Here is a 25329-nt window from a genome sequence, read left to right on the forward strand (position 1 = left end):
TAAGGAACATTTTTAAAATCTTAATCTGAAAAGGAACTTGTCCCTTCTGGGCACAAATTTAAGATTCCTGAAAAAAATGTGTTGTTTTTTTTTGTTTGTTTGTTTCTAAATAGCATAATGAGTCATGATCTTTCAGGGAAAATGTTGCTCTGCTAGAAGTAATTCACAATGTAGAAAATTGCCCTTGTGTACTTCCAGAAAGGAATTGCAAACAAATGAACTATTTTGTCTTCTCAAGCAAAGGGATTTACTGGGCATGGGTGGCAGCTGTTCAAGTCCATCTGGTCAAGAATTCACAAAGATCATAATGTGAAACTAGCTCAAATGCAGATTTGCACAACAGCCTGCAAATGTGCCTTTGGAGACTAACTGGCTTCTCAGGCCAATAATCTGCATTTTTAAAAAGTCTCTAAATATGGGTTTATAGAACAACTTACACAGCTTTAAGGAATTATTGATGGCACACCAGGATAGTCATCCATATCACAGGCCTCACATGTTCTGTCAGCCTGGGAACATTAGTTTATAATCAGCATTGACCATACTATAATTTTATAGATAGGTTATTATAAAGGATAGCCATTAATACTATATACTAAGTCCCAGACATATAAATATACCAATATATTTAAATAAATTACTGATAATAAGAACACATCTCCCTTTGGTTCCGGTGTAGAGTGCATTAAGCCTTTATACCTTTTATTTTAATTGAGGTAAATTTAGTTCACAACTAATTTTTGTTTGTATTTCAGAGATATACGATCTCTCCATTCAAACCCCCTACCCAAGATCCAGTAGTCCTCTACCACAGTCTGTTTTGCTCCCTTCCCACTCTGTTCTCCAGGACCCCTCTCCACCTCCCTCTCTGGTAGCCTCAGTTCCACGGTCAGATGTCTAGAGTTTGTCATTGGTTTGGTTTTATGGGGCCCTTTGATTTGTTTCTTTATATTCCACATATAAGTAACACCATCTGGTATTTGTCTTTCTTCTTCTGACTTATTTCAATTAAGCTAAGCGAATCATAGCACATAGAGGTGCATATTTCCCTTTAAATAAGTGTTTTTGTATTCTTTAGGTAGATACCTAGGAGTGGAATTGCTGAGTACATACATTTTTATTATTTTGAAAAACCTCCATAGTGTTTTCCAAAGGGGCGGGGTCAGTCTACATTCCCACCAACACTATGAGGGTTCCTTTTTATCCAAAACCTTGCCAATATTTGTTTTTGATCTATTTGATATGGTCCATCCTAACAGGTGTGACATAGTATCTCACTGTGGTTTTTATTTGTATTTCCCTTTCTGTCTGTTTTTGATTGGATTAATTGTATTCTTTTTGTTGATTTGTATGAGTGCTTTTTAGATCTTGGATATCAGGCCTTTGTCTGATGTGTGGTATATAAAATTTTCTCCCATTCATAGGGTATCTTTTTGTTTTAGTGACAATTTCTTTTGCTGTGCAGAAGCTTTTTAGATTGATGTAGTCCCAATTGTTTATATTCTGTTTTTTTGTTATTGTTGTTTGTTTTTACTGTTGGCGATGAATCCACAGTCATCTCATAAGCCAATATTATGGTGTGTTTTGCCTATGGTTTCTTCTCTGTATTTTATGGTTTCAGGTCTCACATCCAAGTCTTTTATTCATTTACTCATTATGTGGAGAGTAAGATGGTGGTCTAGTTTCATTTTTTTGCATGAGGTTATCCAGTTTTCCCACAACCATTTATTGAAGAGACTTTCCTTGCTTTAGTGTATATTATTGGCTTCTTTATTATAGATTAACAATCCATATAGGTGTGGAGTTTATTTCTGGGCTCTTCAATTCCATTGATATATGTGTTTGCTTTTCCTCTGTACCACACCACACTGTTTTGCTTATTATAGTTCTGTAGTCTGTTTTGAAGTCTGGGAGTGTGATATTGCCATTCTTCCTATTTTAGTCAGCATTGCTTTGCCTATTCAGTGTCTTTTGTGGTTCCAAAAATATCTGTTCTATTTCATTGAAGAATTCCATTGAAATTTTGACAGTTATTGCATTGAATCTGTATATTGCTGTTGTTGAGATGACCATTTCAACAATATTAATTCTTACAATCCATGACCAGGGAATATCTTTTCATTGCTTTGTGTCTACTACTTCTTTTACCAATGTCTTATAGTTTTATATAGTTTGTGTAAGTACTTTACTTCCTTTGTTAAAGTTACTACTAGGTGTTTAATTATTTTGATGCAACTGTAAATGAGATTGTTTTCTTGATTTCTTCCAGTTCTAGTTCATTGCATATAGCAAGGCAACTTATTTTTTGTGTATTGATTTTGTGACTTGCCACTTTGCTGAACTGATTTATTGTTTCAATTAGTTTTATAGTGGAGTTTTAGGTTTAGGGTTTTCTATGTATGTTACCAAATCATTTGCAATTAATGATAATTTTACTTCTTCTTTCCTAATTAAGATTCCTTTTATATTTTCCCCTTGCCCAATTGTTCTAGCTAGAACAACCATTGCTATATTGAATAATAATGGTGAAAGTGGCTATCTTTGCTTTATACCAGATCTTTGTGAAAAAGCTTTCAGTTTTACAGCATTAGGAATCATGTCAGCTATGGGTTTTTCATATATATTTTTATTATGTCGAGATATGTTTCATCTTTCTCAGTTTGGGGGCATTTTTTAAAATCATAAATGGATGTTGTATATCATCAAATGCTTTCTCAGCATCTATTGATATGATTATGCTTTTTATCTTTCCTTTTGTTGATAGGGTGAATTACACTGATTGATTTTTGAATTCTGAATTATCCTGTGTCCCTAGAATAAATCCCACTTTGTCATGGTATACAATCCTTTTTGCATTGTTGAATTCAGTTTGCTAAGCTTTTATTGAGGACTTTTAAATCTATGTTCATTAGCAAAATCGGCTAGTTTTTTTTTTTTGTGTGTGTGTGCTGTCTTTGTTATCCTTTCAATTTTTTTTAAGAATAACTTTTCCAGACAAAATATTATAGGCAAATAAGAAGCATGATGAAATTTTTGCCATCAAACTTTCAAATGATATTTGAAAATATTAAGACATGCATAGTTCATTACTAAGAGAGGAAGGAAATATAATTAACTGAAAGTTCATAAAAGCTAAGTAAACAGGAAGTGAGAAAGAACGGATAGAACTATACAATCTACCTTAATAGTATATTATATTTACATAATACTGAATTTTTTGTAACCCTTTAATGTGAGTTTTCTTATTAGATTATGTGAAGAATGTTGTTAGAGTGTATATGTTTTATAGTTAAGAAAAATGGATATTAAAAGAGATTAAGTGACTGATTTTTGTACTTTCATTGTCTCACAAATACAACTGAAATAAACACTTAGAATTGTTGCTTGTGTCTGGGGCCATTGCTTCAGTTCTATTTACTACAAAGCTCTAGAGTTCTCTTCATTCACCCCACCAGCTCTGAGTGCTTGCCTCACCTTGGCCTTCCTGCCTTCTCTAAGACATTCATTCAGAATCCTTATAAAACTTCAAGAACATTAGTGGCTTGGAAAATTATTTCCAGACTTGTTTCAGATTTATTCTCTGTTAGGCTAGAACTGGTTTAAAGTTAGGAGAGAAGAGCAAAAGGTCAGCAAAGTGAGCATTAAGGTTAAAGATAGAATGAGAGGCAGCAGGGCAAATCCACATTTCCCTAGAATGTGTTAAGGAATCTTTGAGATTCCATCTCAAGTTCAGATAACATTCCATCAATCAAAAGTCATGCATGGCCTATTTTAACTCAGTATAGAATGTTTTAGAAATCGTTGGGCAGTCACTATTAAATCTCAGAGTCCCAGAGACTGTTCAATTGTCTCTTCAGTGACTCAGGACATAGTTGGGACATCTTGGCAGGCATTTCCACCAGAAATACAAATTCTAAACAATTCTACTACTCAGGGGTTAATTCTGACTTTTGAAATTTATAGTAGATTTATCACCACAATCTCCTTTCACCTGTTCCAACAACATTGCAATCAGTTCAGAAAACTGTTATCCCTTTAGGATATCTCGTTTCATCTAATCCAGAAGTTTCAAAAGAAGCATATACTCAATTAAGAGGTCCTGAAAGAAAGCAGTGACTGAAAGTACTACCTCTTATTTTATAATATCAGGGTCCAAGATAGATTAACTGGCGATTGAGAGAGCAGAGGCAAGATTCAGAGACTACCTATTATAACTTATTAGTGTCAGAAGACAGTCTTTGTGAGGTAAAAGATCAGGGTGACTGTATGGCTCTGACTTAAAATTCTCAGAAAGGAACTCTGGTCCAGGACTCACATGCTAACAAAATGCCTAGCATACAGTAGGTTTTAAGCAGATATTAGTAGAAGGAACGTTAATAGAAAGGTCATTGACTGACATACAGCACTATATCCTGGTGAGAAATGTTCTTAGAACTTAATATTAAAGTACTGTAGTTAAATTGCTTGTTTGTTTGCTCTGTCATCCAGAATGAATTTCTTCAATAGAAAACTGTGTCTTGTCCAGATCTATCTCCCATGTGGCCATAATTTTATCAGGCTTCTAAGAAGCACTCACTGTTTTCAGAAGGAACAAACCAGTTAAGTCCAGTTACTTGTTAGCGAATATGTCAGGGCCAGGATCCAGAAAAAGACTCAATTTCTTAATACAACCTAAATGAATGGATCCTGCCATAGATGTAAACAGAGACGAAGCACATACCCAATAGGATAGAATGATAGCAGATTACAATGAGGATAAGTAGATATCAACAAATGGTTACAAATGAAATGTTGTACTGTTTAAAGATGTTTGGAATATAATACAATTCATTCTTTTAGGGGTCTCTCTGGTGGCCTAGGAGTTAAGACTCAGCACTATCACCATTACTGCCTGAGTTGGATCCCCAGTGAGGGAGCTACCTAGATAGCACAGCAGACCTCTCCTGTCTCGCCCGCTGCTCCCCTTAGCAGTGAATTTCAGTAAATCGACTTGCTCTGCTCCCCTCTCTGTCTTTGGTGAATCCTCTTACTTCCTGCACCTCTGGCCTACATCCCAGCTATTCTATGCAAAAATAAATTTTGAAAAGTTCCTTCTTTTAAGAATGATAGCAAGTTGGAATGAAGGGTATCAGAGGAGGGTCCAAGCCAATAATCCAGGATCAAGGACTGGGTGTCCCTTCCTAAGAAAGGTCATGGTAGACAACAAGAGAAGAATTCAGGAACAGAGATAAAGATAAAAGCACAGTCATCAAACTCTGGTGCCTGGAGAACAGGCATATAAGATCTAGGAACAGACAGATGCATTTAGCAAAACTAAGGCACTACATTAGAGTAGAAGCAAAACAAACATAATCAAACCAGCAATCAGACATGAAGTCATGTATATCTCTTCAGCAATGTTTCAGGATTAGTGTTGAGGGTCAAAGCAGTGGTAGAATAGAAGAAGGGTTTTAGATGGACACATCTTGGGAAGGAAGATACTTCCAGAGGCTATAAACCAAGCTTCAGCTAACATTTGCAACTGTGGATTTGATTTGGGATGTGCATCCTACTAACACACACCAATTTAATTTCCTGATGTAGTCCAGGATGTTTACAAGAGCTAATTTCCTTGGAAATACTTTTTTTAAACATTCATTATAGAAAATTCTTTCACTGTGCACATTTTAGAAAAAAGTATATTATTTATAAAAGTTGGTACTGTTGAACTATTATAGAAAGCAACGGGAAAAGTCTTCAAGAAGTGCCTTTTTGAGCTACTCCTTACAATTGTATTATTAAAATAATTACTTGACATATTTATATGTACATCTTTAGTTTAATATCTTACCTAATTGCCCAACAAACTAATTCAATGTTGTTTGCGATGCATTAAATGAACAAAAGATAAACTGGGTAATAGAGAGTGCAGAGAGCCTAGTGGCCCATGAAATCACTGGATTTGCAAAGTGGTTTTCTTTTCTGTGCTGCATGCTATCAGAGAACAAAATCTGTTAGCAAAGCACTTTAGTGACAACCAATGGATTAGAATATAGACACATTAGGAATGGCACATGGGTCAACCCACTGGTCCAGAGGCAACATGAGAATTTTTGGGAGATCAAAGGCTGTCTGATACAGTAGCAATTTATAAGGATGGAATTATTTAATAGGTCTGCCTAAAATCTCTTAGTGAACTAACACATAACTTTAATCTACCATTTTATACAAACTTCTAGATTTTTTTAGCAGTCCTTCTTTATGTTACAATCTCTATAGATATAATGATACATTGTGAAGAGAAAAATGACATTTCTCTTCTTTTACTAGCTGACTTCTAAACAGCCTCACATTCCTTAAAACTTTAAATTCTTACTGATATTTCAAACTGTCCCTATCTCATTTTGTTGTAGCATGAGTTCTAAATATGTGGCTTCCAGATCATAAATATCATGTGAGAAATTGTTAGAAATGCAAATTACAAGGCCTGCCCTAGGCTTACCAGATCAGATAATCTAAGGTGAAGCCCAACATTATGTATTTATTTTAGCAAGCCCTCCTGATGACTCTGAAGTCTAAGCTTATCCATTCACTCTCTGGAAAATATATATCATTGCATTTACTTTGTAATTTGATGATCTTGGTAACTTTTGATTAGTCTAATGTTTTAGTTGCCAACCATGTAGAATTTGATACACTGCAATACCAAAAGGGAGTGAAAAAAGAGACAATATTGGCAGTGAAATCAACAACTATAAGGTAGTTTGGGGTGAGTTAGTTCAGAAGCAAGCATTATACCTCAAAACCCAGTGAGCATCACATTTTTAAAGTACAATCCCAAAGCAATTGATTTCCAATGATGATCCTAAGTCACAGGGAGATAACTGAATCACATTCCTTATATCCAAATTCCTCTGACCAAAAAAAAAAATTATTAAGGCATTTCTGGGGATATTTTCATCCAAATGAAAAAAAATGTATTTTAAAAGTAATGGGACAATCTGATATATATATATCACACACACATACATACATGAAATATTTACTTACTTGGATGCTTATGCTAGAAATATGTGTCCTTATATTACTCTATTTGTCCTCTTTGAAATGTAAGACAATGTTGCCCATTAGCTTTGTTTTTTAATTTGTTATTGTGGAAAATACATATGACATAAATTTACCAATTCAAGCATTTAAAGTGCACCATTCAATAGTATCACATGCATTTGTAATGTTGTGCAACCACCACTACTATCCATCTCCATATTTCTTTTCATCTTCTAAAACTGAAATTGTGTACCCATTAAACAGTAAAGCCCCATTCCTCAGCAATGGCAACCATCATTATTCTCTTTTCTGTCTCCATGATTTTCATTACTTTAAGCAGAATCATACAGTAGTCATCTTTTTGTGAATGATTTATTTCTCTTAGCATGTTTTCAAGGTTGATCCATGCCATAGGATATTGCAGAAGTCCCTTCCTTTTTATGGCTGAATAATACTCCAATGCGTATATATTTGTGTGTGTGTGTATATATATATATATATACCACATTTTGAGCAGCCATTCATCCATCAGTGGACATTTAGGATGTTTCTATGTTTAAGTTATTGTAAGTAATGCTGCTATAGTCATAGGTATAAAAGTATTTCTTAAAAACCCTGCTTTCAACTCTTTTGTGTACATACCCAGAAGTAGAACTGCTAAATCATATGCTAATCTTGTTTTAAATTTGTTGAAGAACTGATATACTATTTTCCATATTATGTCCATTTTACATTCCCACCAACTGTGCATAAGGATTCCAATTCATCCACTTACCAATATTTGTTGTGGAGATATATATATATATATATATATACACACACACATATACACACATAAATATACATATACACACACATATATACACATATATATACACAGATATTCATATACATTTAAATATGTATGTATGTATGTGTGTGTGTATGTGTGTATGTGTGTATATATATATATATATATATATATATATATAAATATTTGGCCATCCAAAATGATGTGAAGTCATATCTCATTATGGTTTTGGTTTGCATTTTCCTAAGGAAGTTGAGCATCTTTTCATGTGTTTATTGGCCATTCATATATCTTCTTTGGAGAAATATCTATTCAAATCCTTAGCCCATCTTTTTAAATGGGTTGTTTGCTTCTCAATTATGGAGTTTTAGGAGCTATCTTCCTGGATTTAACCCCTTATTAGATATATGATTTGCATATAAATTCTCACATTTTGGAGGTTGCTTTGTTATACTCTAATTAGTTATTTGATGCAATTTTTTAAAAAAAAATTTCATGAAGTTCAATTTTTTTCTTTTACCTGTGCTTTTCATATTATATCCAAGAAATAATTGCCAAATCAGATCCAATGTCATATATCTTTTTTTCCCTAACAGATTTGTTGAGGTACTTTCCTTCTATTCTTGTTTATTTTTCAGTGTTTTTATCGTTAAAGGATGTTGAATTTCATGAAATGCTTTTTCAGCATTGGTTGAATTATGATACTTTTTTTTCTCTTCAACCTCTTTATAAAGTATATTACCGGCCTCCCTGGTGGCACAGGGATTAGAGTCTCAGTGCTATCAAGCTATTGCAGGTCACTGCAGCATGAGTTCAATCCCCGGCCAGGGAGCTAACAGATACAGTGCAGCAAACCTCTCCTGTCTACCCCACCGCTCTGTTCAGCAGTGTATTGCAGTTGATCCACCTGTTGTGCTCTGTGTTCTATCTCTGGTGGATCCTCTCACCCCCCCACACCTCTGGCCTAGGTCCCAGTTCTTGTATGCATAAATAAATAGAAATAAATATTTTTAAAAATAAAAAATAATGAAGTGCATTACACTGATTGATTTTAATATTTTGAACTATCCTTGCAGTCAAAATAATATTGCTTGGTGATTGTATGTATTGCTTTTGTATGTTGTTGAATTCAGTTTGCTAGAATTTTGTTGAGGAATGTTGTATCAATACTCACAAGGGTTACTGGTCTGTCCTTTTTTTTTTTTAAGATTTATTTATTTATTTATACAAGCACTGGGCACAGTCAGAAGCGCGAGAGGGTGAGAGACTTCACCAGAGCCAGAGCAGGGAGCAGAGCAGGCAGAGGGACTGAAGTACACTGCTGAGGGGAGCAGCGGCGGCAAGAGAGGTCTGCGCACCATGTGGGACCCTCCCGGTGGCCCGGGATCAAACCGGCGCTGCAGAGGCTGCGGGCAGCTTCCCAATCCGGCTCTCAACCACTGTGCCACAAGGGGAGGCCCCCCGTATGTACTTTTCTTATAGTTTTTTTTTTTTTGTGGGGGGGGGTCTGGCTTTGGTTTAGGGTAATATTACCCTTGAAATGCAAATCAAAACTACCATGAGATACCATCTTACACCAGTGAGAATGGCACATATTAAAAAAAACTAGCAACAACAAATGCTGGCGAGGGTGTGGAGAAAAAGGAACTCTTCTGCACTGTTGGTGGGAGTGCAAACTGGTCCAACCACTGTGGAGAGCTGTGTGGAGATTTCTGGACCTACTAAACATAGAGCTTCCATATGATCCAGCAATTCCACTCCTAGGTATTTACCCAAAGGACACAGAAACATCAATTCCAAAGAGCACCTGCACACCTATGTTTATAGCAGCACTATTTACAATAGCTAAGCTTTGGAAACAGCCCAGATGCCCAAAAATAGATGACTGGATCAAGAAGATGTGGTACATATATACCACGGAATATTACTCAGCATTTAAAAAAGATAAACACATGCAATTTGCAGCAACATGGATGGCGCTGGAAGGGATCATGCTCAGCGAAATAAGCCAGAAAGAAAAAGAAAAATACCGGATGGTCTCCTCATAGCAGGAATCTAGAAAACTTAAATAAGGGACCAGGAAAATGAATAACTGTAAGAAAGTGAAAATCAAAATCAACAAAAAACTATGAACCAGAGACACTTTTTGAGGGGTGGGGGGCAGGAGGGGAGGGACTGGGGTCAGAATGGGGGGGTTGAAATTGTATGGGGAATATAAAAATAAAATTTAAAAAAAAGCAATTATTAACAACAGCAAAAAAAATAAAAAAAATTAAAAATAAATAAATTACATTGAAATTATGGAACACTTGGGTAGGATAGACATTTTAAAAATACTAGTTTTTTCCAATCTATGAATACAGAATATTTTCCATTTGATTGTCATTGATTTCTTTCATTAAAATCTTGTAGATCAATGTACAGGAAAAAAAAAAAAAAAAAAGAAGAAGTATTTCCTGGGCCTCCCCTGGTGGCGCAGCAGTTGAGCGCTGGGCTTCGAAGCTGCCCGCAGCCTCTGAAGCGCGGGTTCCATCCCCGACCACCAGCGAGGGTCCCACATGGCGCGCAGACCTCTCCTGCCACCCGCTGCTCCCCTCAGCAGTGTACTTCGGTCCTTCTGCCTGTTCTTCTCCCAGCTCTGGCTCTGATGAATTCTCTCGCCGTCCCGTGCTTCTGACTGTTCCCAGTGCTTGTATGTATGTATGTATGTATAAATAAATAAATAAATAAATATTAGTTTAAAAAAAAAAGTATTTCCTCCCTTCAATTTTTTTGAAAAGGCTGACAAGTCTCATTACGTCTTCTAATTCATCAGTAAACCCATTTACCAATTTAATTTTTCTGTTAGTTATAGGTTTATTCAGATTTTCTTTATCTTTAAGAGTTAATCTTGGTTGGTTTTGTATTTGTAGAAATTTGTCCATTTCCTTTAGATTATCCAATTTGAATTTAGGTTAGCAATTTGAATTTTTTTTTCAGTCCACTTTGCTTAAGGCTTCAATTTCATTGCTCTTGCTAAAGAACTAACTTTTGAATTCACTGATTTCCTGTATTTTTTAAAATTCTCTTTTTCATTTATCTCTGTTTTAATCTTTCATTATCTCCTTTCTTTTAGCTTCAGGATATTTTTTTTTCTTTTTTCTAGTCCCTAAAGTTGTAAAGTTAGGTTGTTGATTTCATATCTTATTTTTTTAATGTAAACACTTCCAGCTATCACTTTTCCTGTTATCTCCACTTTTATTGTGTCCCATAAGTTCTGGTTACTAGTAGCATAGAATATCTTCCACCACTCTTTCACTTTCAATCTGTTTGCCTTTTGATCTAGATTAAGTCTTTTGTAGGCAGCATGTATAGTTGGATCATGGGTTTTTATCAACTCTGCTAATCACTCCCATTTGAAGAGTTTAATCTACTTATATTTACTTACTGAGCAGTAGGAATTTGTTTGTCATTTTGCTATTTGTTTCCTATATGTCTCACACATTTTTGCCTTGATTTATTGTCTTCTTTATGTTTATTTGATTTTTTTTTTGTAGGAAAATGTTTAAGTTACTTTCTCATTCCCTTTTCTGTAATTCTATAGTTATTTTCTTTGTGGTTATTGAAAGGTTCGGCGGGGTAAAGAAGAGCCAGGCCAAGTTTCCTTGGGGAGGAAAGTTTATTGCTCCCGGGCGGACCTCACAGACCCAAGGCGGGGGTCAGTGGAGTCGCGCACGTTGTCGGGGGGAAGCAGGGTTTTATAGGGTGAGGAGAGGTCAGGTGGGCTCGTTCAGCGGGAAAAGTTTGTAGGGCGCGAAAAGGTTCGTGGGGCAGGTAGGAGTTCTTTGTCAGAGAAGAGACTCGTGGGGGAAGGGGGAAGGCGCACCTCCTGAATCCTCCAGGCAGGTATCCGCATTCCTGCCCCCCAGGTGGGCTTCCTGGTTGGCTCCTGCATTCCAGCCCCCTGCATGGACCTTTCAGTTATCATGGGGAGTCCATATTGCACCATAAAGTTGTAATGCTATCATTTGAATATGTACCATTCTAACTTCAATAACTTAGAAATTTCTGTTCCTTTACAGTTTTGTCCCCACTCCTTTTGTTTCTTGATGTCCCTAATTACATCGTTATACACTGTGTGTCCACTAACTAAGCTAGTAATTATTTTATCTGGATTAGTCTCTTAAATCATATAAAAAACAAAATTTGAGTTACAAACAAAAATAACTCAATAATACTAGCTTTTAGACTAATAATTTGTTTTTTAAATATATGTCTCTTAAATCACGCAGAAAACAGTAAGCCCAACTGTAAACTAATTTTACAATAAAGCTAGCTTTTACACTTGCCCAGGTCTTCACCTTTATTGAAATATTTATTTCTCCATAACATTTTGAGCTATTGTCCAGTGTGATGCTATAATATTCCCTGAACTTTTCTTACAGAGCAGGTCTGATGATAACAAACTTCTCTTGATTAACTGTTTTTGTTTTTCTTTTCTTTTAGCACTTTCAATAAATTGACCCACTACTTTCCGGCTTCCAAAGTTTTTAATAAAAAAATCTGCTCATAATACTATTGAAGATCCCTTCAATAGTGTATGAAAATTTACTTTTTTTGTTGTTTTTAAGATTTGCAAGCCAATAATAAATTCTTAACATATTACTGACACACTGAAGCAACCAGAGGGGTGGGTGAGAGTAGAGGAGTGAAGGGGCCCAGTGTGTTAGGGGGAAAAGGCAGTCCCAAAGCAAATTCCATACAGGCTTTGTGGACTCCACCCCCACCCCAGGTCAAAGCCAAAGACACTGGGAACTCCAAATCCCATCACCACCAAAGGGAAGGTGGCTGGGACCTGAGGGTGGGGTTAAGCAGCCAGGTGGATACAAAAGGCAGACACGTGGGCTTTGGGGGCTCTCTCCATTTTGGGGCCCTCGGCCAGCTCGCGGCGTCCGTCTAGCTCTGAGAGTGACTTTGGGGTTTCCAGGTCCTCGGATCGGGTAGGACGCATTAAAGACTTTATTTCCCTATTTTCTCCCTGAGTTGTACATTTTCCTTATTTCTTTTTCTCTTGTAAATAAACCTTTTATTAACCCTTTTGCGTGTGTCTGTAGTAGAGTATTCATAAGTCCCTTTAAAGCGCGCGGGTGAGGACCCACAGCCAGGAACCCGTTTAATATCGGGGTTGCTCTATAACAAGTGGACCATGGTGGAGTATTGCTGAGGCACTAATGGGTGACAGAGTATGAAAGTTTGCCTGTGTAAAGGTTTGAACCTATAAGCCCCCAAACAGATACAGAGATATAAACCTACTTTGTCTCAATTAACATAATTTGGAGGGAAAGTAAAGATTTGTTCCTTAACAATTGTCCATTAACTGATTATAATCTGTCTCTATGCATGTCTCTGAGTTCATTTTATTGAGAATTCACTGAGTTTCTTGGAGACTATATTCATTTTTTTCCATCAAATTTGAGAAGTTGTCAGCCATTATTTGTTCAAATATTATCTCTGCCCCTTTTTCTTTCTCTTCTGCTGTAAACCTCCCACAGTGGTCTCCCACAGGTCTTTTAGTCTCTGTTTGCTTGTCTTTAATCTTTTTTTTTCTGTTCCTTAGAATCTCCAGGTCTTAGTTTCAAGCTCACTGAATCTTCGACCTGCTTGAATTTGCTTTTCAATCTCACCAGTGAATTTTTCACCTCAGTTATTATACTTTAAATAACAAAGTTTCCTTTTTTTAAGTATTTCTCTCTTTTTATTGATATTTCCATTTTGTACATACATCATTTTCCTAACTTTCTCCACATCTTCATGTGGAGAAACTTCATGTTTATAATTTTCTCCACATTTTCCATGTTCTTGGAGAATCTTTAAGACAGTTGTTTTAAAGTCATTGCCTACTATAATTACCATATGTCTTTTTGGAACATATTTTCCTATTTATTAATATTTGTCTACCTTATGATTTTTTTCTTTTTTGCTGAAATGTGGATATTTGTACCTAATCATATAACTTTGGAAATAAGATTTTCCCCTTTAAGGGTTAGGTTTTTTTGGTTACTATTGTGTATTATTTTTTGTTTTTGTTTTTTGTTTTTTAATTTTTGTAGCCTATCTCTCTGCTGATGGCCAACCTGATTATAAATTTAAGATCTTTTCTTAGTCTTTCATTTGGTATGCATGGTTACTTTCTAATTTTCCCAGTATATGCCGTTGTTTTCAAAATTCCTTGTCATTAATGTCTGACTCTGAAAAGAGGCAAAATAGAGAAGTGGATGGGGGGTACCAACCTTTTGAAAGCCCTGAAAGATACTTCAGCTGGACATGGAGGAGCTTGCAACATAAATATTTGGCTGCTCACCTCTTTGTATTTACTTCAGTCATCAGAGGTAGCAATCAGTGGTCACAATCAGAGATGTCTAACATTTGGGGGACAGAGCCCTTTTTGTCCACCCTGGCTCCTAACAGCTATATGCAAGCTGTTCCAAGAACATCATGCACGACTGCCTGCCACACAGCTATGGGAGGGGGTTAGGTAGCTACTACTATGCTAAAAGTCAAAACTGACCATAATAAATTGCAATTAACCATGTATGTTTTCCCCTGAAAAATGCAGTCCTTCAAAAAGATTCCAGAGTTTCAAAATTGTTCCATCAGATAGATTCCTATGTTCTCTAGATGGGGAGACAAATTCCTGGAGCTTTCTACTCTGCCATCTTCCTGTTTATTAGCATAGGATGAGACTGATGAAGTCGATGATTTTATATCAGATTTCACAATGATGCTAATTTATGTGTTTGCTCAACAGGGTCACAAATTTTACAAATGAAACTTTTTTTTTTTAAATTTAAATTCAAACTGTATAATCTACTTTGTTTTGAATTGTACCCCTAGTACCAGGAGAAGTCTGATTTTGTGTTCATTAAATGTTTGTTAAAAGAGGAACTGAGTACTTTGTGTTCTGCTGAGAAATTCTGCAGGCTTGCTGACCAGTACAGCATCCAAATCACAGATTAGGTGTATCACAGATTGGCACAGTGGCAGAAAGACTATGTCCCTGTGTTCCTATGCTTACAGAACCAGATTATTCAGTAAGCCAAGTAAGGAACTTAGTGCAAAATATTGTTAAATTCAGCTGGGGGAATAAAGTTGTAATTTTCTCAAATTCATTGTCACCAACTGTCTGACATGTTTTTATCCACTTAGTTCTTCTTTTCTAGATTTCAAATAGGATTTCTAATAATAAATCTGAACCAATTCCATCATCAAGTTGTTCATATTCTTTACATTTCTGTCTTCAATAATTATATGCTAGTCTTGAATATGAAAATGATACCTGATCCAATATTCATAATGCACATACTTTGAGTGATTATATTTTGCGGAGGTGTGGGTTTATTTGATCCCGACTTCCCACCCCCCCGTTTTCATGTAACCATGAGTACCATGTATAAGACTGTCACATAAATGTGGCTCACACCTTATACCAAAAATAGGGCTGATGGGCTGATTCATCAAACTAATTGTGAATTCAGTAAGGTCCCTTCCTTCATCTCATTATCAACAAGAAGCAGCAAAAGAGAGTAGTTGCCTATCATCCATCTAAAGGGATACTGAAATTTACCCAAAGGACAAAAATGAACACTATTTACTACCATAAATCTGCTGCTATGGATACTTGGATGATAAAAGATAAAATTGACAAGCCTGGGAGCTTTGCAATGATCAGATTGTCAGGAAGGATTAACAGTCTGTTCTGACAATAAGAGAACAGGAGCAAAGAATGTCCTGGTGATACATGAATTTAAAATATTGTGGGGCATGTTTGGAAGACAGGTCAACCTAAGGGCACAGAAACAAAGGGAAGTAATCTGAGAAATCTAGAGGCACTGGATTTAAGATCAAAGTATAACTCAGTCTTCTTCTCATAAACACTTTAAGTATGAAAAATTTGATTACATTATTATAAATAGTACTGATTCACTGTTAAAACAGAATACAAAGTCTCTTAAGTTAATGTAGCAATATATTCTGGTTCTATATCATGCTGTTAGTTCAGATGTAAATAATAGCAGTGTTTCCTTTAACTCACAAAGCATTCTGCTATCTGTGTGTGAGTACATGTGTGTATGTACGAGCATATGCACACACTTGTGCACATGTTTATATGTTTTTTATATGCACATAGCTTTTGATTTTATTCTTTTTGGTTTTGCAAAAATAGAATGACTGTGATTCTGTTATCTTTTTCCACTGAGTTTGTGTCTTAAAATCTTTTTTTTCCTGTTATTCAAAATAACCTTTTTTAAAAAAAATTAACACATACTCACCATTAAATAGCTATTTAATCCTCTACTAAGTCATTTGTATTAATTCAAATTTTGCATGATGGCAAATAGTTTTGCCACATATATTTTTTACCCATAACTGTGCACATGCTTTAGTATTATCATAGGACAATTTTTTATCCTATATATAGCCTCCTTTTTTATCCTAATGATATTACTGGATCAAAGAACATTGATATTAAAATAATAATTAATGTTCCCAAGCACAGCCCATTTTTGAGTCTTCAATTTAAAGTTCAAGTATTTTCCTTAATAATGTTTCCACTTTAGAGAGTTTCAATATTTTAAGCCACCAAGATTTCTACGAGGAACACAACATAAAATATATTGTTCTGTCATTTATCTTTACAAAAAAAAAAGCACCCTTCTTTGAAGTGAGAAACTGGTCAAACAAGTAGAAAACAGACATTCCATCTGTCTACCATGATGTCTACACCCAGGGAGCCTGGAGTCCCCCTAATATCCCTATTGACAAAATGTATCAAGCCAACTATCAAATAGTATAAAATTGTTGTCTCTTCTTATAAGTAAAATTAGACAACTAATCTTGCATTATTCTTTTACCAATCTTCCCTCTATTCACTCCTCTTTCCTTCCATGCAAGTCTTTCCTACACTATCAGACTATAATAATAAAATGGTAAGTTCAAACCTTGAAGAAGGCATAGATGACTCAGATGGAGCTCTTGCCCTTGAAAAGTCCACAGTCGAGTCAGGGAGACAATCCTGTAAACAAAGAATTAGACAGCGTGATGAGTGCCATAATTATGCATCTAATATCATTAGCAAGATAAAACTGAGCAACTATTTTTTCCTAGGAGGAACTAGGACAGCTTCACAGAGAAGATGGTAATTGTGATATGTCTGGAAGGTCATTGCTTCTGAGGGAGGGAGACAGAAAGTGGGACAGCTGGACAGATGGCACCTGGGCTCTGACTGCATCATATTCAAGCTGCAGTGTGGAGGGAAGCTGTTCTAGAACCTGCTTAATGCAGACAGCAGTAATATGGTGGTTTTTACTAGTACCCTAATATATCACAGCTAGCTGAGAGGGAAAACCAGCTCTGAAACAATGTGTCTATCTTCTCTTAGTTCCCTGCCTTTGTAGAGAATGTCTCAGAAATTTGATTTCCTGTATTTAAGAGAAGCATATTTTGTGCTGTCTGCAATGTATTTTACTCACTTTATTACATTACAAACATTCCTTATTTTTTTTCATATTACCTTCTGATTCTTTTGAGATGTGTGTGTGTGTATAATCTACTTCATTATTTTTTATATTCATAACTATTTCTTCAAAAATTGAATCAAGTGCTTCAATACACCATTTTTTTTGCACACTAATCTCTACCCTAGCTTATTCTTGGAGGGCAATATTTGGCCAATACATAGGTGCCCATCCTGCTGATCAGAAAGGAAGATTCACGAGGAGGCTCAAACTAGGTAGATGTGTAACTCTAAACATCACTGGAATATTCTAATCACAACCACCAGACCATTTGCAATATCTGAAATGAAGCCTCTCAGGCATGTCGGGAATGTTTGCGTTTTCCTCTAAGTAATTGAAAACAAGTTTCTCAAAGTTTGGCTATGTTACAAGAACCTTAGATTTCATATTTTATTACAATATACAATTTGATATTTAATCATCGTACCTTCAAGCTAGAGATAATCTGGTTATATTAATATGAACAGGTTATATTATGCTATGGCAACAAATCCTCAAATCTCAGTAACTTTAAAATAGCATGGTTTATTTCTAGATCACACTACATGGCCTTTGCATATCTATGGAAGCTTTGCTCTGTGTTATCCTTTTTCTTGTTCTACCATATGGAGCATCTCCAAATATGGCAGTAGGGAAAGAAGGTTCAAGAACATCTCAAGTAAATGTGCTGTCCCAAGAAGGTACACATCATATCCAGCTCTAAATCACTGCTTGGAATCAGTTATATAACCATGCCTAATTCAAGGGAATTCCTGGAAGAGAGTGTGCAGGGAGGATGCCTGTAGGCAATAGCTAGGGTTTAACTAGAATGTGAGGTTCCCCAGGAAGGCAAACATAAGTGCTAGAGGCTGCAGATTTCACTGTATGACTTTGGGTAAGTGCAGTCCTGCTGGAACAGCATGGAGAGAATGGGCTGAGATGTGCTGAGTGTCAGGGGCAGCTCAGAGAACTCAGGAATCAGGTCAGAGGGGCTGTAGTACTGCCTACTCTTCCCAGAAAGAGCCCTATCTAGGGAACTAGGGTTCGGGCAGGATGGAAGATCTAGGGAATTCTAGGGCAGGAGCCAGGTAGGGTATGCTGCAAATCTAAAGACCAGTGATCCAAGCAGAGTTGTTGGCTTCTGATGCAGAAACTTGGGCGCCCAATGCAATGTCTGTGAATACCTAGGACACTACAACCCCAAACTGCCATTCTGCTTCACAACGTCAGGCCAGCTGCTCCTCCTGGTCAGAGGAGGTTATAATATGCCCCAGGATAGCCTCATTTCAGTTCCCCCTCAGGGCATTTGTCTATCTTCTTAAGGTAAAGCCAAGGGGATTTCTTCAGAGAATGGAGTGAGAGAAACAGAGGCATAATGGATGATGCTCAGGTTAATGGTTAGAGCAGGGCAAATGGGCGATTGTGGAGAGGACTACTGTGAGGAGAGTGAGGTGTTGACAAAATATTAAGGTTAGCATTTAACGGTATTCTGAATGTCCAATTCTGTGCATAAGTAACTCATTTGTATGGCCTTAAGATCACTGAGGGCAGGAAAATCAGGAATGTGTGGAAGATAAGGGAAGAAAATGCTTCAAAGAGTAATGACTAAAAAGTTGTTTTGTGCCATGTGTCAAGTTAGACAAGGATTAAGACTGAAACATGGTGTCCATAAAATGGAGGTCATTGATGATGATGATTTAAAACAGCTTTGGTGGAGAGATGAGAACAAAAGCCTGAGAGAGAGAGGGAGAAGAGAAATTGAATGTAGCAAATATAGACAATTCTTCAGGGGAGAGGGAGAAAGGAAAAGCTACAGGGGGAGAAATGTCCATAATTTAGTATTCTCCCAGTTTCTTTCACCCCAAACTTTCATCTCTGGTTTTAGTAATGAGTCCTTTGAGTTCCTGATTTTTCAGCAGGGATGGAGTCAAAAAAACAAACACTTTATTCTGATGGGTGAGAAAAGTTCTATAAAAATTTTTCTACCAAGACACATGTGAAAGGAAGTGGCAACATGTGGGAGTTGAACTGGGATCAGCAACTTTTTCTCTGAATTTGTTGATTTGGAAATCATTTGTCTGGCTCTGCAATTGAATCATCATTTGCTCTCCCACTTTTTCTTAAAGTCTCATATGCTGATGCCAGTTAAGAGTAATACGTTTTACTCTGTCAACTTTTGCTTAGCACTGAGGATCTAAAAGTACGTTTAGAAGGTAATTTGAACAGACTCTTTCAAGATAGTGCATCTTTTAGTAGATCCACGGACAGTAAATATAACTTAATAATCATGCCAAACATTTCTTTGCATTGTAAAATTGAATTGGCGGCTTTGCATAATAAAGGGCTAAAATTATGAACCACATAAGATTTGCCTGAAACTTAATTGTTCAGGCTCAAAATCTCCGCTGAATTCTCTTATGCTTGCTTTTGTATTTATCCATTTTTGTGTGACTGCTTACAGCAGGCATTTCATTTTCATCTATTTTCATAAAGATAAATTTTAATATGCCAAAGCCACTCCAATACCATTCATAATATCATATATATTATATATATAAACATATTTCCCATCATAATTGACATACTAGTATTTAGGAACTTGGTTCTTTGTGGATGCATTAAGAGCAGTATTCCTTCATAGAATGTAATATTTTATAATCTTTTGTTTCTTTATTGCTTGCTATGCTTTACAATAGGTTTATAAAATTAGGCGTTTTTGTGCAAAAAAAAAAATCACCAGGGTGATACAGAAAAGAGAAAGTAAGAGTGAAGATAATGGAGCATTTCCATTTTTCTCTAAGGCATAAGTTTTAGCTCCATGGAAACTCCTGAGAAAGAATCCAGCAAGAGTGATGTCATGGAGTTTTACATTTTCCAAGTAAAAATTCTGGAACATAGTTGCTGCTTACAAATTTAATCTTCTGTCTTCTAATAGAAATTAGGGAATTAGGAAAGGGCAGGAGGGACCTCTGAATTATTCTAATCTGATCTTACTGTGCAGATGAGAAAACTAAGCAATGTTATTCTACTAATCACCTTTCTGTGACATAGCAAATAGTAAAATATAGGTTTCTGATGCTGTTCTAGAGGTCCATGTATTACAACATACACCTATCAAACACAAGGACAAGCATCATTCAGATCTTCTCTGAAAGATACAAAGGTGTGGAATTTCTCTTTGCCCTTAGATGACTCACTCCATTATCCAAGGATAAGAGAAATTTAAATATCTAAAGTACAAGATTCATTTTGTTAAGTGTCATGAGAATGATGTGAAGGTTTAAGGAAGGGAAGATAAAATGAAGTTTGGGCAAACACTATAAATTTCTTAAATGAGTAGGATTAAACTAGTGATGAACTTGCAAAGATAAGATTGCAATAAAGAAAGAAGTAAAAGAGGATGATAAACCTGACAGAGGGAGTGTCATTAGCAAGGACATAAAAGTACACAGTGATAAAAAAAGAGCAACTAGTCTAATGTGACTGAATTATAATTTACATTTTTCTGTCATGTTACTTTATGCCCAGCGATCATCATATTTTAAAGGAACTTAAATATTAGAATAGCTTTGTCTTAAATAATAACTCACTGGAGTCACTACACAAAATAGCCTTGATAACCATTCTCTGGACTTGGAGAATGTCATTGTGCATCCTTTACCAAAGTTTTTAATGCATTTGAAAGAAAAGAGGAAAATGTGTGGTGCCCTGACCACTTGTTTTGGTCATTTGTTTGTGTGTTTCCTCGCAAAGTCATTCCCTGTCCCTCTCCTGCTCTCCTGTAAATTATCGTCTTACTTTCCCAAGCAGATTGCCCAGGCTCCCTTTACCAAATAGCTACCAGTTAGATTCCACATTGGCATCAAAGGATGGGAGGAAAGAAATAGCACTATAGTGATCTCCTCTCCTTTCTGGTTTCAACTCTTGCATAGTCTCTGCCATGTTTCCAATTTCAGCCTGGCTGTCTCACATTTTCAGATTCTTCCCCATGGTTGTAGGTCCTACTAAGCATCTCCAGCTCATAGAATATGGTAATATCAAAGTCTCCCTTTGAACCCCAGTTCTGGCCTGATACCATTCTGTTGATGCTAAATTCTGGCTACTTCACAATTCCTCATTTGTCTTTTCAACTCTTTCATCATATAAGATTAAAGAGTCACATAACTGCAATGTTAAAAAAGTGAAACTGTCTTAAGATATAATTAGAACTGAGGCCTCACAGTTATCATGGATCGGTCTCTTTATTCCCATTTCTGAAATCTTCTGTCTTCTCCCTTAGTCTTCACTTCAGAACAACTATTTCTATATAATCAGAATGAGACTGCTGGCTGGCACAAGTGTATACATCCTTGCTTGTTCTCTCTATATAACACATATGAGTGAAATCACTTGTAGTTTAAGATTTTATTTTGTCAGAGCAATTTTAGGTTCATAGCAAAATAGAGAGAGATACAGATATTTCCCACATATTTCTCACTCCCGCCTCCCCTGACACACAGCCTCCCTCATTATAAACACCACCCAGCAGAGTGGCACATTAATTACAACCATGATCCTCCATTAACACATCATAATCAGACAAAATCCAATTGTCCAGAGACAATTGGGTTCATTCATGGTGTGTATATTCTATCATTTGGATAAATGAAATATCATTATAATATCACACAGAGTATTTTCATTGCCCTAAAATCTGTGTCCTGCCTGTTCTTTCTTCCCTTCCCGACCAACCTCTGGCAACCACAGATCTTTTTACTGTCTCCACAGTTTTGTCTACTCCATAATGTCATACAGTTAGAATCAAATAATATGTAGCCTATTCATGATATCTTTCACAAATTAATATGCCTTTACATTTCTTCCATGTCTTTTTATGGCTTAATAGTTTATTTCTTTTTAGCACTGAAGAATGTTCCATTGTCTCAACGTACCAGGTTATCCATATTGAAGGGCATCTTGATTGCTTCCAAGTTTTGGCAATTATCAATAAGTTGTTCAAACATCTGCATGCAGATTTTTTTCAGACATATTTTCAGTTTCCTTGGATAAATACCAAGGAGTGAGACTGCTAGATCATATGGTAAAACTATGTTTATTTTTCTAAGACACTGTCTTCCAGAACGACTGTATCATTTTGCATTTCTATGAGCTATAAATGAGAGATCCTGTTGTTTCACATCCTCATCATAGTTTGGCATCAACAGTATTTCAGATTTGGGCTATTCTAGTAGGTGTGTAAGGTATCTTGTTATTTCAATTTGCATTCCCTAAATACATATGATGTAGTTCATCTCTTCATATTTTTATTTGCTCTCTGCATATCATCTTTGGTTAGGTGTCTGTCAAGATCTTTGATTCCCCCCCCCTTTTTTTTAAAGATTTATTTTATTTATTTATACAAGCACTGGGTACAGTCAGAAGCACAGGAGGGTGAGAATTCACCAGAGCCAGAGCGGGGAACATAACAGGCAGACTGATGAAATACACTGCTGAGGGGAGCAGCGGGCATAGCAGGAGAGGTCTGCGCACCATATGGAACCCTTGCCATTGGCCAGGGATCGAACCGGCACTGCAGAGGCTGGAGGAAGCTTCGCAGCCCCGCGCTCAACCGCTGAGACACCAGCGGAGGCCCTCCCCCCTTTTTAAGATTATTTATTTATGCAAACAAGAGCTGGGGTACAGACCAGAGATGGGAAGGGGTGAGAGGATTCACCAGAGAGGGGGGAGCAGAACAGGAAGACTAATTGAAATACACTGCTGAGGGGAACAGTGGGCAAGTCAGGAGAGTTCTTCTGCACCATGTGGGTAGCTCTCTGGCAGGCCGAGAATAGAACTCGCGCTGCAGTCAGTGGCTGCGGATAGCTTCATAGTGCTGCGTTTCAACTCCTTGCGCCACCAGGGAGGCTCTGATTCCTCCCCCCACCCCTTTTTAAAAAATCAGCCTGTTTGTATGTGTATTATCAAAAACAAAGCAACATTGGATTTGTCCACTAGTCCCTTCTTTTTAATGCAACAGCGATTTTGATTGCAGGGGCCAAGAGCTGTGTCTGCCTGGTCCATCATATTTGGTACAATAAAATCAGACAAGGACAAATGACAATGGACAATGGACTATGCCATACTGGTTTTCAATACCAATGTTAACCCCTCCGACCTGTGTGATCTTGGGCAAGTTTTGGAGCTTTGGCTTGGATGGATATAGAGTGGACTTCTGATCACAATTGTGAGCTAATAAAATTCTGCTATATTATGCCACCTACAGTTTGTGATGCTTTTTTCAGCAGCCTGAGGAAACTAATGTAGTGGGTTTGGTATTTAGCATAATGCAAGGCATTGACTTGAGTAGGAAGGCAGATTTCATAGAGACACAGTTTGGTAAACTCTACTAATTAACTTCATATTATATATAAACACTCGAAGTGGTAAATGAGCACTTCTATCAAAAATAAATACTGCACTCTAACTGCATTTACAGTGGTTGAGTAAGAGCCTCTCATTTCAACAGATTCCTCTAAAAACTGCCTTGTCAGCTATTCTGACTATAGACTAAGGATAATCTCTTCCACATGTGGATTTTATATAAACCATATAAATGTTAATTTAATAAATTAATAAAACTATATTGAAGCAGTTTCATAGCTATATCAAAGCAATTTTAATAATGTGTAATTAGTCACTCCCTTTAGATTCTCAATAAAATAATATGTATTAATAGCCCTCAGTTTTATAGGATTGAATCTTGATACTCATCATTCCTACAAATTATAGGCTGGGGGAGAAACATTTTGTAGCTTTCCTTTGAGAGACCAGTTTTGAATCCACCTTTCCATAGAATCATTTTTGAAAATTTCTATGTCCACAAATATTTCTTGAGAAACCAGAGATAAAATCATCAGCTACAGTAATTGCTGCCCAGAGCATGCTCAATTGGGACAAATGCCTGGACCATTACAACAAGGCATACAGGCTCTTAAACTTCATTTTCCAGGCATTGGTTATTAGAGTCATCATTTTGCACAGAAAACAAATGAAGATCAAGCTAGTTAAGTGAATTGCCCAAGGTCATGCAGCTAGCAAATGGCAGAATCAGGTACTAAATCCATTATTGTGTAGCTCTAGGGCTATGAACCACACTGCTCCCCTCAAAAAGTGCTTAAAATTCTTTGCTTGATCACTCCCCTTCTTGAGCTTAGGAAGAACAAAAACTATGTGTCTATTTAAAAAAAATAACAAAAACTTAATTACTGGGGCTCTGCTTTTTGCTAGACACTGTTAAGAGTAAACAATTCCATTCCATATATATGTTATTTTTTTTTATAAACTGACCCTGTTTTCATTATACAGGGATCTTTAATGTATCTTGGTTTCTGATTTCAAACTATATTACACAGCTATGGTACTCAAAAAGGGTGCAGTACTGACAAAAATAGACACACATGAATAAACTGCATCAAGATTTCAGAAATAAATGCTCACATATATGGTCAACTAATATTTGACAAATGCACTGAGAATGAACAATGGGACAAGGATAGTCTCTTCATAAATTGTTTGGGAGAACTGAATAGTCACATTGAAAATAATTAAATTGGACCCTTATCCTTTTACATATGTATACTTACAGCACACAAAAATTAACTCAAAATAGCTTAAAAACTTAAACATTAGAGGGCCTCCCCTGGTGGCACAACGGTTGAGAGCTGAGTTGCGAAGCTGTCTGCAGCCTCTGCAGCACTGGTTCAATCCCGGCTGCCAGCGAGGGTCCCACATGGCGCACAGACCTCTCCTGCAGCGCCCACTGCTCCTCTCAGCAGTGTGTTTCGTCAGTCTACTTGTTCTGTTTCTCGCTCTGGCTCTGGTGAATTCTCTCACCCTCCCATGCTTCTGAGTGTACCCAGTGCTTGGATAAATAAATAAATACATAAATGATTTTTCAGATACCCCATTAAAAGTGCAGTCAACAAAAGCAAAAATAAACAA

At 36.6% G+C, this 25329-nt stretch overlaps 1 long non-coding RNA gene across 1 annotated transcript in view; it reads right to left on the reverse strand.

Moving 5' to 3' along the window:
* Positions 1-370: 370 nt before the first annotated feature.
* The window catches only part of LOC119255800 (uncharacterized), a 147604-nt gene continuing 122645 nt past the window's right edge, over positions 371-25329 (reverse strand). Inside the window, exons 4-5 of the long non-coding RNA XR_005127540.2 lie at positions 16795-16868; positions 371-509 (exon numbers count right to left, since the gene is read on the reverse strand). This is a non-coding gene — a long non-coding RNA (uncharacterized LOC119255800). The remainder of the gene's footprint in view (positions 510-16794; positions 16869-25329) is intronic.

The sequence above is a fragment of the Talpa occidentalis genome, unplaced genomic scaffold (genome assembly GCF_014898055.3).
Source record: "Talpa occidentalis isolate TD23 unplaced genomic scaffold, MPIMG_talOcc4v2.1 talOcc4.3, whole genome shotgun sequence".
Lineage (NCBI taxonomy): Eukaryota > Metazoa > Chordata > Mammalia > Eulipotyphla > Talpidae > Talpa > Talpa occidentalis.